General features: G+C 42.5%; 1 long non-coding RNA gene across 1 annotated transcript in view; it reads right to left on the bottom strand.

The window, feature by feature from the left end:
- LOC117355581 overlaps positions 1-10091 on the bottom strand; it is a 70492-nt gene extending 60401 nt beyond the window's left edge. Inside the window, exon 1 of the long non-coding RNA XR_004538402.1 lies at positions 9854-10091. This is a non-coding gene — a long non-coding RNA (uncharacterized LOC117355581). The remainder of the gene's footprint in view (positions 1-9853) is intronic.
- Between the last annotated feature and the right edge of the window lie 3280 nt (positions 10092-13371).

Here is a 13371-nt window from a genome sequence, read left to right as displayed (position 1 = left end):
GCTAACCTTGAATTTTATACATGCAGTTTCACACCTAACTTTGAGCTGGTGTAAATGCTTATGCCCGACTATTGTCATAAGAGCAGAACATAAGAGTGGTCATACTGGGACAGACTGAAGAACATAAGAATTGCCGCTGCTGGGTCAGACCAGTGGTCTATCATGCCCAGCAGTCCGCTCACGCGGTGGCCCTTAGGTCAAAAACCAGTGCCCTGAGTCTAGCCTTACCTGCATACATTCTGGTTCAGCAGGAACTTGTCTTAAATCCCTGAAGGGTGTTTTCCCCTATAACCACCTCCAGAAGAGCATTTCAGTTTTCTACCACTCTCTGGTTAAAGAACTTCCTTACATTTGTACTGAATCTATCCCCTTTTAACTTTAAAGAGTTTCCCTCTCGTTCTCCCTACCTTGGAGAGGGTGTCTTTATCTACTAAGTCTATTCCCTTCATTATCTTGAATGTTTCGATCATGTCTCCTCTCAGTCTCCTCTTTTCAAGGGAGAAGAGGCCCAGTTTCTCTAATCTCTCACTGTACGGCAACTCCTCCAGTCCCTTAACCATTTTAGTCGCTCTTCTCTGGACCCTCTCGAGTAGTACTGTGTCCTTCTTCATGTACGGCGACCAGCGCTGGACGCAGTATTCCAGGTGGGGGCGTACCATGGCCCGGTACAGCGGCATGATAACCTTCTCCAATCTGTTTGTGATCTCCTTCTTAATAATTCCTAGCATTCTGTTTGCCCTTTTCACCGTCGCCGCGCATTGTGTAGACAGCTTCCTGGTATCCTGTTTCCAATAGTGGCCAATCCAAGTCATAAGTGCCTGGTAAAACTCATTTAGTAAACCATATTTTTTGCTGCTTTTCCTTGGAATAAGCAGTGGATTTCCCAGAGTCAATATTAATAATGGCTCATAGACTTTTACAGTGGCGTACCAAGGGGGGGGGGGGGGGGGGGCGGGGGGAGCGGTGCGCCCCGGGTGCCAGCCCTAAGGGGGTGCTCCCGGCCTTGCCGTTCAGTCCCCCCTCCACCCCCGAAGGACCGCTCGCCCCACTGACCTTCCTGCACCACCTGTGAAGCAGCCCGCAGCAGGATCGCGAAGTCAGCGTCAGCGATTCCTACGCTGCTTAGGCGCTGCTTCCTGCGCCGCAATCCCGCCCCTCCTCTGACGTCAGAGCAGGCAGGCAGGCTTTCAAGGGGGAGGGGGTGACAGGCAGGCAGGCAGGCCTTCAAGGGGGGACAGGCCTTCGGGGGGGGTGCAGACCTTCAAGGGGTGCAGGCCTTCAAGGGGGGGCAGGCAGGCCTTCAGGGGGGGTGCAGGCCTTCAAGGGGGGGGGGACAGGCCTTCAAGGGGGGAAAGGCAGGCAGGCCTTCAAGGGGGGGACAGGCCTTCAAGGGGGGGAAAGGCAGGCAGGCAGGCCTTCAAGGGGGGACAGGCCTACAAGGGGGGGACAGGCCTACAAGGGGGTGGGACATGCCTTCAAGGGGGGGACAGGCCTTCGGGGGGGTGCAGACCTTCAAGGGAGTGCAGGCCTTCAAGGGGGAGTGCAGGCCTTCGGGGGGGGGGGGTGCAGACCTTCAAGGGGATGCAAGCCTTCAAGGGGGGGACAGGCCTTCAAGGGGGGGAAAGGCAGGCAGGCAAGCCTTCAAGGGGGGACAGGCTTACAAGGGGGGGGGGGGGGGGAGAAGCTACAAGGGGGTGGGACAGGCTTCAAGGGGGGGACAGGCCTTCGGGGGGGGTGCAGGCCTTCGGGGGGTGCAGACCTTCAAGGGGGGGACAGGCAGGCAGGCCTTCAAGGGGGGGACAGGCCTACAAGGGGATGGGACAGGCCTTCAAGGGGGGTGTAGGCCTACAAGGGGGGACAGGCAGACCTTTAAGGGGGGACAGGCCTTTGGGGGGGACCATGATTTAGAAGTACACAGAGGGAAGGGGGTGTTCAAAGAGACGTGCATATGCCAAACTTTGGGGGGGGGAAGAAATAATGGGTCTGAAAATAGAGGAGAGGGAGAGAGATGATGGACCATGGGATTTAGGGAGGGAAGGAACAGAAAGGGAGAGAAATTGGACACAAGGGATGGTGTGGAGGAGGGATAGAGATACTGGATAGGAGGGTAATTAGGAAAAGAAAGGGAGAGATGGTGGACTCTGGGGTGGTGGGGAAGGAGGGAGAGATGCCGGATGAAAGGGTATTTAAGAAAAGGTGGATCTGTGGAGGGAGATGAAAAAAAGGAAAGATACCAGACTTCCTGGGAAGGGAAGGGAAATGGAAAGGGAGGACAGAGTTGGCAGATGGATGGTTAGAATGCAGAAAGAAGGAGACCCTGGCAAGCAAGTTATCAGAAGAAAACCAGAGCCTTGGACCAACAAGATTTGAAATATAACCAGACAACAAAAGGTAGAAAAATTAATTTTATTTTCTGTTTTTTGATTATAATATGTCAGATTTGAAATGTGTATCCTGCCAGAGCTGGTGTTGGACTGCAAACGTGAGCTAGGATTTAACAGAGAGAGGAAAAGTCCTTTTTGTTTCTTTATTTTATTTACACCACAGCGCCAGTGTGGTTAGGAGAAGCCAAAGGGGGTGAAAAAGCTATAAAACCCACCAGGAGTTTTGAAAAACATCACCCAACTGGGCAGGAAAATCGAATTGAAAAACCAATTCAATAGGCCAGGGGTGTCCAATGTCGGTCCTCGAGGGCCGCAATCCAGTCGGGTTTTCAGGATTTCCCAAATGAATATGCATGAGATCTGTGTGCATGCACTGCTTTCAATGCATATTCATTGGGGAAATCCTGAAAACCCGACTGGATTGCGGCCCTCGAGGACCGAAATTGGACACCCCTGCAATAGGCTGAATCGAATCAAAATTTTTTTTCCTGAATCTGGCAGCATTAGTTTGTGCTACTGTCTTAGACTTTAGGACCTGGGATTGGGGAGAGATGGCATCCTCAGTACTTTATAATGCAAGTGAAACGAGGATTTGGTCAGACTTTTGAAGGGTCTGCAGAAAAAAAAATATTGTATAGGCCGGGGACATGAGACAGCAGGAAATGGGAACTTTTCTTCCTTCTATTTTTGTGAATGGAAAGGCTGAGGATGTCAGAGAGTTCAGTTAAAATATGTGCTTTATAAGAAAATATAATAATGTGTTTTATAAAGTTTATAGCATAGCTGGCCTACCCAGTGAGGTGTTCCTAGTGGCGATGGTGGCAGCGTGTCAATGTGTTGAGAGGAAGAGGTGGTCTGGGAAATTCTGCTGAGCAAACTCCGGGCCCATTTCCACCCCCCAGTTAGTCCACTCCACTCAACTGGTTCACACACTGAGTGGGTCTTTGGGTGTTATTTTGGGATCTCTTCCAGTGGTTTATCTCCTTCTGGTCCAAGGAAGGAAACTTTTAAATCCTTAGCATTGACCTACAGAATATGTTTGTAACAGCGCTGCTTGTGTGACATTAGGCTATGTAGTGATCGAAAGAAAAAAAGACTTTTGCACATTTTTGCACTATATGGTAGGTGTATGAGGAGATTCACATTTCCTGCACAGCTAAGTCCATGTGAAGTTACCTTGTGCTGTATTTGACATCTAGCAAGGTCTCTGTTTGAAAGGAAAGATCTAAACTTAAAAATGAAATGGCCAGAAGTTATGGTAAAAGCAGATAGTGTAGCTGGTTTTAAGAAAGATTTGGACAAATTCCTGGAGGAAAAGTCCATAATCTGTTATTAAGACATGGGGGAAGTGTCTGCTTGCCCTGGATCGGTAGCATGGAATGTTGCTACTCTTTGGGTTTTGACCAGGTATTAGTGTCCTGGATTGGCTACCATGAGAATGGGCTACTGGGCATGATGGGCCATTGGTCTGACCCAGTTAGGCTATTCTTATGTTATGTTCTCATCTGTAGGGGCCTTTGTTTTCACTTCTTATTTTAATGTATTTTTTTTCTGGGAACTTATCAGTGTTTTTTATAATGGGAACAAAAATGGAAGAGAATTAATGTGTGTGGGATGAGGGGGTAACTAATTTCTTCAGCTAAATAATTCAATCCACTTCAAACAGACATAGGAGAACTCACGCACCATTCACACACCCTCCAACCAAAAACGTCAAAAGAAAAAAACTGTTCGACAACCTCCTAGCCATTCGAGCTGCAACACTCAACTCCCAACTCTACAACCAATTGACATCGACCACAGACTGCAAAACCTTCAAAAAGAAATAAAAACCCTTCTATTCAAAAAACACATAAAACCGAACTAACACAATCAGAACTGTCCCAAGCATCACCTGCAACTACTCCATATGTACTTCTGATGTCATGACAATTCAGACATAATTTATGTTATGTTATGTTTGGAATTTAAGAAAATTTTCACTGCCTGTTTCTATTCTGACCATTTATTCTGTTTCATGGTCATTACAAAAAATATTTTTTTACATGGGGGGGGGGGGTGTCAAAAAAATGATGGGCCCCGGGTGCCACATACCCTAGGTACGCCACTGGACTTTTAAGAAATTATCCAAATCTTTTTCGACATCTGCTAAGCTAACTGCCCTTTCACCATATTCTCTGGCAACAAATCCAGTTTAATTACACATTCAGTGATAAAATATTTTCTCTGGTTCATTTTAAATCTTATTTACTAGCTTCATTTCATACTCCCTAGTCCTTGTATTTTTGGAAAGAGTGAACAAATGATTCACTCCACTCAATATTTTATAGACTTCTATCATATCTCCCCTGCACTCTCTTCTCCAAGTTGAAGAGCCCTAGTCAGTTTAGCTTTTCCTCATAGGGAAGTCATCCTATCCCTTTTATCATTTTCGTCACCCTTCTCTGTACCTTTTCTAATTCAGCTCTACTGTATCTTTTTTGAGATGCAGTGACTAGAATTGCATACAGTATTTGAGGTGCGACTACACCATGGAGTGATACAAAGGCTGCTTCTCATCTTTATTTTCCAGTCCTTTCCTGATAATTCCTAACCTTCTATTTACTTTCTTAGCTGCCATTGCACAATGAGCAGCTGGTTTCAACACATCATCAGCAATTACACCTAGATCATGCTCCACCATCTTCACATCAAAGAACCAGCTGTATCCACAGCTGTCACTACCAAAGAGAGCAGTGCATGCAAGTAAGTCTGTCTGCAAGTAAACTAAAATAGTTTATAGGCATTATTTTAAAACACACAGAGCAAAAATGATACTGAAATCATATATATACAGTATATGTGTGTGTGTGTGTGTGTATGTATATATATATATATATATATATATATATATATAGTAAAACCTTGGATTCCAAGTAACTTCGTTAAATTTTAATTTGATATACAGTAAAACCTTGGATTGCAAGTAACTTGGTTTGCAAGTGTTTTGCAAGACAAGCAAAACATTTTATTAAATTTTAACTTGATATACAAGCAATGTCTTGCAATACAAGTATATACAGTATATACGCATCACAACTGAGCCAATGGTTCTTATCTCTCTGACACTGCAAGAGTGTAGTGACTGTTCTAAACAAGCAAATTCTTGCAATATGAGTACATACAGTTTACGCATGTCACATCATCACAACTGAGCCAATGGTTCTTCTCTCTCTCTCAGACGCTGCAGGAGTGTAGTGACTGTTCTAAATGAGCGAGGTCTTGCATTACAAGTACGGATAGTATTTTGTATTAAAGTTTTTGGGTTGTGGAACGAATCATCTGAATTTCCATTATTTCTTAAGGGGAAATTCGCTTTGATATATGAGTGTTATGGATTACAAGCATGATTTTGGAACAAATTATGCTTGTAAACCAAGATTTTACTATATTTAGTATTAAAGTTTTGGGGTTGTGGAACAATTCGTCTGAGTTTCCATTATTTCCTATGGGGAAATTTGCTTTGATATACGAGTGCTCTGGATTACAAGCATGCTTCTGCAATGAATTATGCTTGCAAACCAAGGTTTTACTGTATATACATAGAGTATACGAATGTAATATTACATATATAGAGTCATTAGTTTTCAAATTTCAAATTTATTCAGTAATTAATATATCACCTATCGAGTAGCATCTATGCAGGTGGACAATTAATACTTAAGGAATATTAATGCTTGCACATATTGGAGGCAATTCTATAAAGGGCTCCCAGTGTCAAAGGGGTGCTGTTTTCTTTTACAGAGTAGTTGTGTATACAGGCACAAACGTAAATACTTATGTGATTGAGCGCCCAGTGTTCTTAGTGCGGTATAACATTTGTATGTGGTGAACACTCTTGATATTACATGTGTAGGGGCATAAACAAAATGGCATCAATGATTAGACTGTTAAACTTTGGGCCTGCAGACACCATCTTGTCAAGGATCTGGAAGCTGTTCCCTGAGTTTGGCCACAGGATGAACTTTACCAGATTGAGGAGGACTTGGAGAAGCTGGAAAGATGATGCAAAGCTGCTATCCTCAGAGATGTGCTATCATAGAATGGACAGGATGGTTCTAGATAGGATAGGTAGGGTCATCTTTAAGTCCTCTCTCTCCTTCTCCGCTCAGATCCAACACACTGCTAAAGCCTGTCGCTTATTCCTCTATAATATTACTAAACTACAAGCTCTTCTTTCTGAGCACACTACCAAAACAGTTAAGACTAGAACATAAGATTAGCCTTATTGGGTCAGGCCAATGGTCCTTCACAGAGGCCAATCCAAGTCACAAGCACCTGGTAAAAACATAAAATAGTAGCAGCATTCCATGCTACCAATCCAGGGCAAGCAGTGGCTTCCCACATAAGAATTTCCATACTGGGACAGACTGAAGGTCCATCAAGCCCAGTATCTTGATTCCAACAGCTGGAGCCAGAGTAGTAAAGAAGATTTTATGCTGCTTGTCCTAGGAATAAGCAATGGATTTCCCCAAGCCATCTCAATAATGGCCTGTGGACTTTTATAGGACATTATCCAAACCTTTTTTAAACCCTGCTGAGCTAATTGATTTTACCCCATCCTCTGATGACAAATTCCAGAGTTTAATTACACCTTGTGTGAAGAAATATTTTCTCTGGCTTGTTTTAAATCTACTACTTAGTAGCTTCAATACATGCCCCCTAGTTCTAGTATTTTTGGAAGAGTAAATAAATGATTTCTCATTCCAGGATAGGCGAGGCTATGTTGTCGGTAAAGGAGTACAAAGCTTTGGAATGCTTCGCCAGATTGGATTTTAAGAAAATGTTGAAAATGCATTTGTTCGTAAACGCCTTCATATATTGAGACTTTATGTAATATAAGTACCTGCTGATGATTGATGATTTGAATCTTAAAGCAAAGTTTTTTTTGTAACCATTTAATTTGTATGTACTGTCCATTATTTATGACTGTGGCTATGTAAACTGTATAGGCAATATATGGTACATACATTTTTAAATAAATAAATCTACCCTTTCCACTTCACTCAGTATTTTATAAACCTCTATCATATCACCCCTGGATCATTTCTTCTTCAAGCTGAAAAGCCCTAGCCACTTTAGCCTTGTCACACTCTCATCACTTCTCAGTTATTTATGTTAGTATTTTTATACACCACTTATAGCATAAGCAGTTTATATTCAGGTATTTTTCCCTATCTGTCCTATAGGGCTCACAATATGACTAATGTACCTGCCGTAACCCAAAACCCTTCCCCCCCCCCCCCCGACATCCCCTGGTAGGAGGGATGCCCAGTCTGTTGCCCAGGGTCACAAGGAGCGGTACTGGGTTGCCCAGGGTCACAAGGAGCGGTACTGAGCGGAACCTGCAACCTCAGGGTGATAAGGCTGCAGCCCTAAACACTAAACTACTCCTTCCGCTCAACCATCTCTCTCCCTTTCAATCCATGCAAAATTCTGCTGTACGACTTATATTCCGTGAGAGCTGCCATACTCATATTAACCCCTATCCTTGTCACTTTTTGTTCCCCATCCATTTCCAAATACAGTTCAAATTCCTCTTACTAACCTACAAATGCATTCACTCTGCAGCCCCTCAATATCTCTCCATACTTGTCTCCTTCTATGCTCCCCCATAAACTCCATTCATTGGGAAGTCCCTCCTATCCGTACCTTTCTCCTCCAATTCCAACTCCAGACTCTGTCCCTTCTATCTTGCTGTACTGTATGCATGGAACAGACTGCCCAAGTCATTATATCATGCTCTGTTTCTTTCAGTATTCAGATCCAAGCTAAAAGCCTGTCTTTTCGAAGTTGCTTTCAACTCTTAACTCCCACTCACCATAAAATCAGTTTTATTCATCCTATCATTCTCTCTGCAAGTGACTCCCCAATTCCTATGGGCCTGGTCTCAGAAGCTACCTAAGATACCTAAGACATCCTGTATACTACCCCCAATAGCCCAGATTTGGGTGGATTTTGAAAGGCTCACGGATTCCATCATAAGTGTAGTGGTTAGAGTGGAGTATGGGCCTGAGTCCTCATCTGTAAGGTTGACTACTCTGCATGCCAGACTACTCTAGGAATCTGCTTTCTGTTCTATTAGGACTAGTTATAACATCTGAAGCTGTCACACAAGCAAGTATGTACTATTTCATTCACATCTTAGGGGGTGGGGAGATCGTTTACATCCCTCCAATGATCATCTGGTAAATTTATGTACCTTTTTTAGTACTTATTCATTATTAAAACAGGGGTAGCCCCAAACGTCTTACCACTGCAGATAAACAGCATACATATCCTTCTAAAATATAGGTATTGAAAATAACAAATCGGAAGGGTTTGGCAAGAAAACCTTCTATCTGCCCCTTATGCCACTTTTTGGGCATTTATCTTGTTTGAAAACGAGTCCTGCAGTCTCCCAGTTCTATATTTTATTTTCCCGTTTTTGAGAATTGTGCCTCTAAAAAGAGGTTCGGTAATTTCTATTACCGAACTAGCACAAAACTGATTTATTGTTAGATCTGTAAGTCACCAAGGGCTCCTTTTACGAAGCTGCGTTAGCGGTTTAATGCGCATAATAGCGCTCGCTAATTTGCCAGTCGCGCTAGCCGCTACCGCCTCCTCTTAGGAAGCGGTAGTTTTTCGGCTAGCGCAGGTGTTAGCGCACGCTATAAAGGTGTGTGTGATAAAGCCGCTAATGCGGCTTTGTAAAAGGAGCCCCCCAAGTCTCTAGGACTCAAACATGAGTCGATAGCACCTAACTCAGTCTCTATTATTGTATACAGTATATTGTGACCGGGAGCGGCCAAGTTGGGCTCAGCATGTGACCTAACCCAATGCACACAAACCTCGGCTGAGCGGTTTGCAAGGTTGTTTTGGTAGCTTGATAAGGCTCAAAATAAAAGAGTTCAAAACTTTGGGTGCAATTTCCTTGGGTACTGTTTATTGTTTCACCAGCATAAACAAGTGTCAAATAAATTCTCAGGTTTGTATCACCTTGGGCTTGAGTCCAGCATTCACAAACAAAAACAAAAACCATTGCTGTCCAAAAATATGCCAGAATATAAAAGCCTTATTCCAACAAAATAAAAGCTTTTCTTCTGCCAGGCAAAACTCCCTTGGGTTAGGCTTAAAGCCCCAAGGGTGAGATCCTCTCCAAATAATTTACTCTCAATGGATTAGCTTGGAGGATCCCCTTCCAGATCCCAACAAAATGGCTGCCTGTAGCTTGTATTTTTGGTTCAAAACAAAACTTCAACATTTTCAATAAACTCGAACAGACTTTACTTTTCCCTCCAGCTCCTTTATTAGCAATGGCTCTCAGCCTATGTCTATACCTTCAGAGCAGGGCAAATCAGAGCATTCTATTTCCATATCGTAGGTAATGTTATTATCCGCCATTTCACAAACCCAGAATCAACCTTATCATTAGCCTCTTCATCACAAACCTCTGCCTGAATTTGTTGCTATGAGGTGGACTGTTGCTTTCTAGTTCTCTGTGGCTGTAGTCTGCTGCTTTCTTTTTGCAGTGTGGCCCTGGCTTGCTGAGCCTGGAGCAGGTGTGCACTCTAAGGCTGGCCCTGGAACTCTTTCTGTGGGAAAGCTAAACCCTTTTCTTTCACTACAGGGAGCTGATTAGTCCTCCCTGCAGGTGTGTTAGGGTAGCCTGCACTCAGAGAACTTCTCACCTGGCCTAAACCAGTTTGAGCCTGTTTGGGTGTGGCCAGTATTCCTTTCCTGCTCGTTCTTTTCTCTGGCCCTATGGCTGCTGGGAGATGTAGTCTTTCTGTATGTTTCCCACAACTGGCTTAGATAAAGCTAACAGATATGAATTAATGTGCACACAGGTGATTGTAACACACACTTTCTAACACTTCTCAGTGCTCAGAGAACCGTTTTTAACTTATGAGACTGCTGGGTGAAGCAAAATTTTTGCCCACTACTGATACGGCTCAATTCTCAATCATTGCACTGGTCCCTGTAGTATCTTTAAGTATAATACTCTTTCACTTTTTTAAAAACTTTTAAAATACTTTTTGTCTTTTTAAATGCTCAACTTCAAAACTGACTTAGCTTTTAATGCAGGGGTTCAACGGGTTCTGATGCGTTTCACCATGCTGCCTCAGAACTTAATTCTGCTAAACCAGATCTGCCTGCTTTAGGCGGTTTCATTGCTGGAAGGCTTTGCTTGTAAATATTCCTAGGGGCTGCTTTGGGACTCTCCTTAGCAGGCTTAGGAATACTTTCAAAGGTTTTAACCTAATTTCCCTCAACTGACAAGGCTTCCTCGTTACAAAGTGCCAGCGGTCTGTGCATTAAGGGCCACTTTTACAAAATCACTCTGGTGATCTCTTAGGCAAATGCACTGAAGCCCAAAGGAATGGAATGGGCTTCGGTGCATTTGTGGTGGTAGAATCTCTACCACAGCTTTGTAAAAGGAGTTCTAAGTTCTAGTGGTAAGATAGGCATACATACATTTTACACTTTGAAACCTGCCTAATGAAAAATTAACCACAAACACTTGCACCTTCATTTTTTGCAGGTTTGTTTTCCCAAATTACAATGATAGAAGTAGAGAAATGCCATAGACACCAGTTGATCTCCAGCTTTCTCCTCACATGCTTGCAACTAAAGATCCCCTATACTCTTCCCATGTTTCTTGAATTCCATTACTGTTTTTATCTCTATGGCTCCCCTGAAATGTTATATCATATATCAACTTTTTCTGTAAAGAAATATTTTCTTCTGTTGCTCCTGAAGTTGTCCCCTTGGTGCTTCATACCATGACCTCTTGTTCTAGAGCAATTTTTCCACCACAAGAGGTTTTTAATCATGTGTGTATTATTTATATCTTAAAAATATTTGAATATCTCTATCATATGTATATAGTAAAATGCATTGGCTGAGGCTGAAAAATATAGAGACAAAAAATATTCTTATTTTTAACATTCTCTATTTTGCTTCTTTGAATTAATAACCTTGAAATAAGTGAACAAAAACCCCCCCAGAAGAATGTAGATTATTTTAATATAAAAAATGAATATCTAGTTCATATGGTGTCACAGACCAATAACTGCATACTTCATTGAAATTTAAGCTGAGAAATGCAGTGGTATGTTTGTGAGTTTTTAACCATTCTATGTAAACCATTCCTCATCAGCAAAGGGTTATCTCTGACATTGCACTGGGATAGAACTCTACAGTAAATAATGAATTGTGGGATGCAGCCAGGCTTGCAGAAAATAACTATTTGAGGAATGGTGCATGAACAGAAAGCTGTAATTTTGACAGGTGGCAAGGTGTCGTGTCACCAAGCCCTTCTAAAGCCTCATATCTCATACCTATTGATTAATGGCTCTAATTAAGGAATGAAATCAAGCATGTGAAGACAGGGGATCGCTTTAGGTCCTTGTTTTGGTAGTTTTCTCTTCCTGGCACACAACTCATCCATCTAAATATCACTGCTCTTTCATTTATTACAGTTGGATGATACCAAAAAAGGAACTTTGGGGGTGGGGTAGAGGGAATGATTTTGTCATGGTCATCCAAGAAGTGATGTAACAAAAGCTGAGGTAAGAGAATATGCAGAAAAAGTATCTGAATCATTGTTACTTCATCAGATAATTACTATGATCTGCTTATCTAAAATACTAGTATAATAGTAGTAACTGAAATAGTAATAATAGTATTTTAATTTCTATTATTTTATAACCAAGACATTTAAAAGCCCTGCTAAACAAATGTATTTGACTAGGCTCAGTCATTATAAATCCAATTCCCTTTATTAGGGAATATTTGTATCTTTAATAATAATATAAAGCACCCTAAAAATAGCTGAAGGGGAAGAGAAAATCCATGATATTAGTAAGGTGTAGTGTTAATTCTGCCATAGGCAGCGGAATGCTTTTTTGTTTGCGGGGGCCCAAAATCTCCACCCCAAACCTGCCCAAACTCTGCCCCTGACTCCACCCCCATAATAATAATACTAATTGTAATGCAATTATTTCTATTCATTTTTCATATACACACAATATAATCTTATTAATACATAATGGTAACCACAAAATTAAAAAAAAACACAAAGCACACTGTACGCAGAGAAAATGTTAATTATCATTTATATTTGAGGTTTTTTCAAAGATGTCAAAGCAGATGGCTTTAAAATATACAATGTCACCTCAGTAACAACTATAGAAAAATAGACAAATTTAGTGCAAAATATAGACAGCAGATATAAATTCTCAAAACTGACATATTTTGATCACTAAATTGAAAATAAAATCATTTTTCCTACCTTTGTTTGGTGATTTCATGAGTCTCTGATTGCACTTCCTTCTGACTGTGCATCCAATATTTCTTTTTTATCCAACATTTCTTTCACAATCTAGCCCCATCTCCTTTAGATCCAGGTCTCTCTCTCTTTTCCCTCTGCTTACCCTCCCCAGATCCAGTGTCAGTTCTCCTTTTTACCTTTGTTCCAAGTCTCCCTCTCTCTCCCTTCTCTGTTAGGATCTTGCATCTCCCTGTTTTTCCTCTGGGTCTCTCCCCCTCTGTCTGCATCTCCCATAGTCCAGCATCTGCCTCCTGTATTCACCCTTTGGTCCAAGCCTCTCTCTCTCTGTCTTTCTTCTGCTTACAACCCCTCCCTCTCTCTCCCTCCTCTGTTATGATCTTCCATTTCTTTGTTCTTCCTGAGGGTCTCTCCCCCTCTGTCTCTTCTGTCTGCACCTCCCATAGTCTAGAATCTGCCTCCTGTCTTTTCTCTTTAGTCCAGACCTTTTTCTCTCTGTCTTTCTTCTGCTTACAACCCCCCTCCCCGTCTTTCTCTGCCTCTCTCTCCTTCCTTCCTTCCTCTCTCCCTCCCTCCTTCCTATGTCCTCCTCACTGCTTTCCAGCCTTTGTCCCACCCCCTCCCCCGAAGCCAGCCATCCTGCCTACCTCCCTCCCTCACGTGCCGAAGCCTGGC

This window comes from Geotrypetes seraphini, chromosome 2 (assembly GCF_902459505.1).
Source record: "Geotrypetes seraphini chromosome 2, aGeoSer1.1, whole genome shotgun sequence".
In the NCBI taxonomy this organism is placed as follows: Eukaryota; Metazoa; Chordata; class Amphibia; order Gymnophiona; family Dermophiidae; genus Geotrypetes; species Geotrypetes seraphini.
This window is presented reverse-complemented; position numbering and strand designations above follow the sequence as displayed.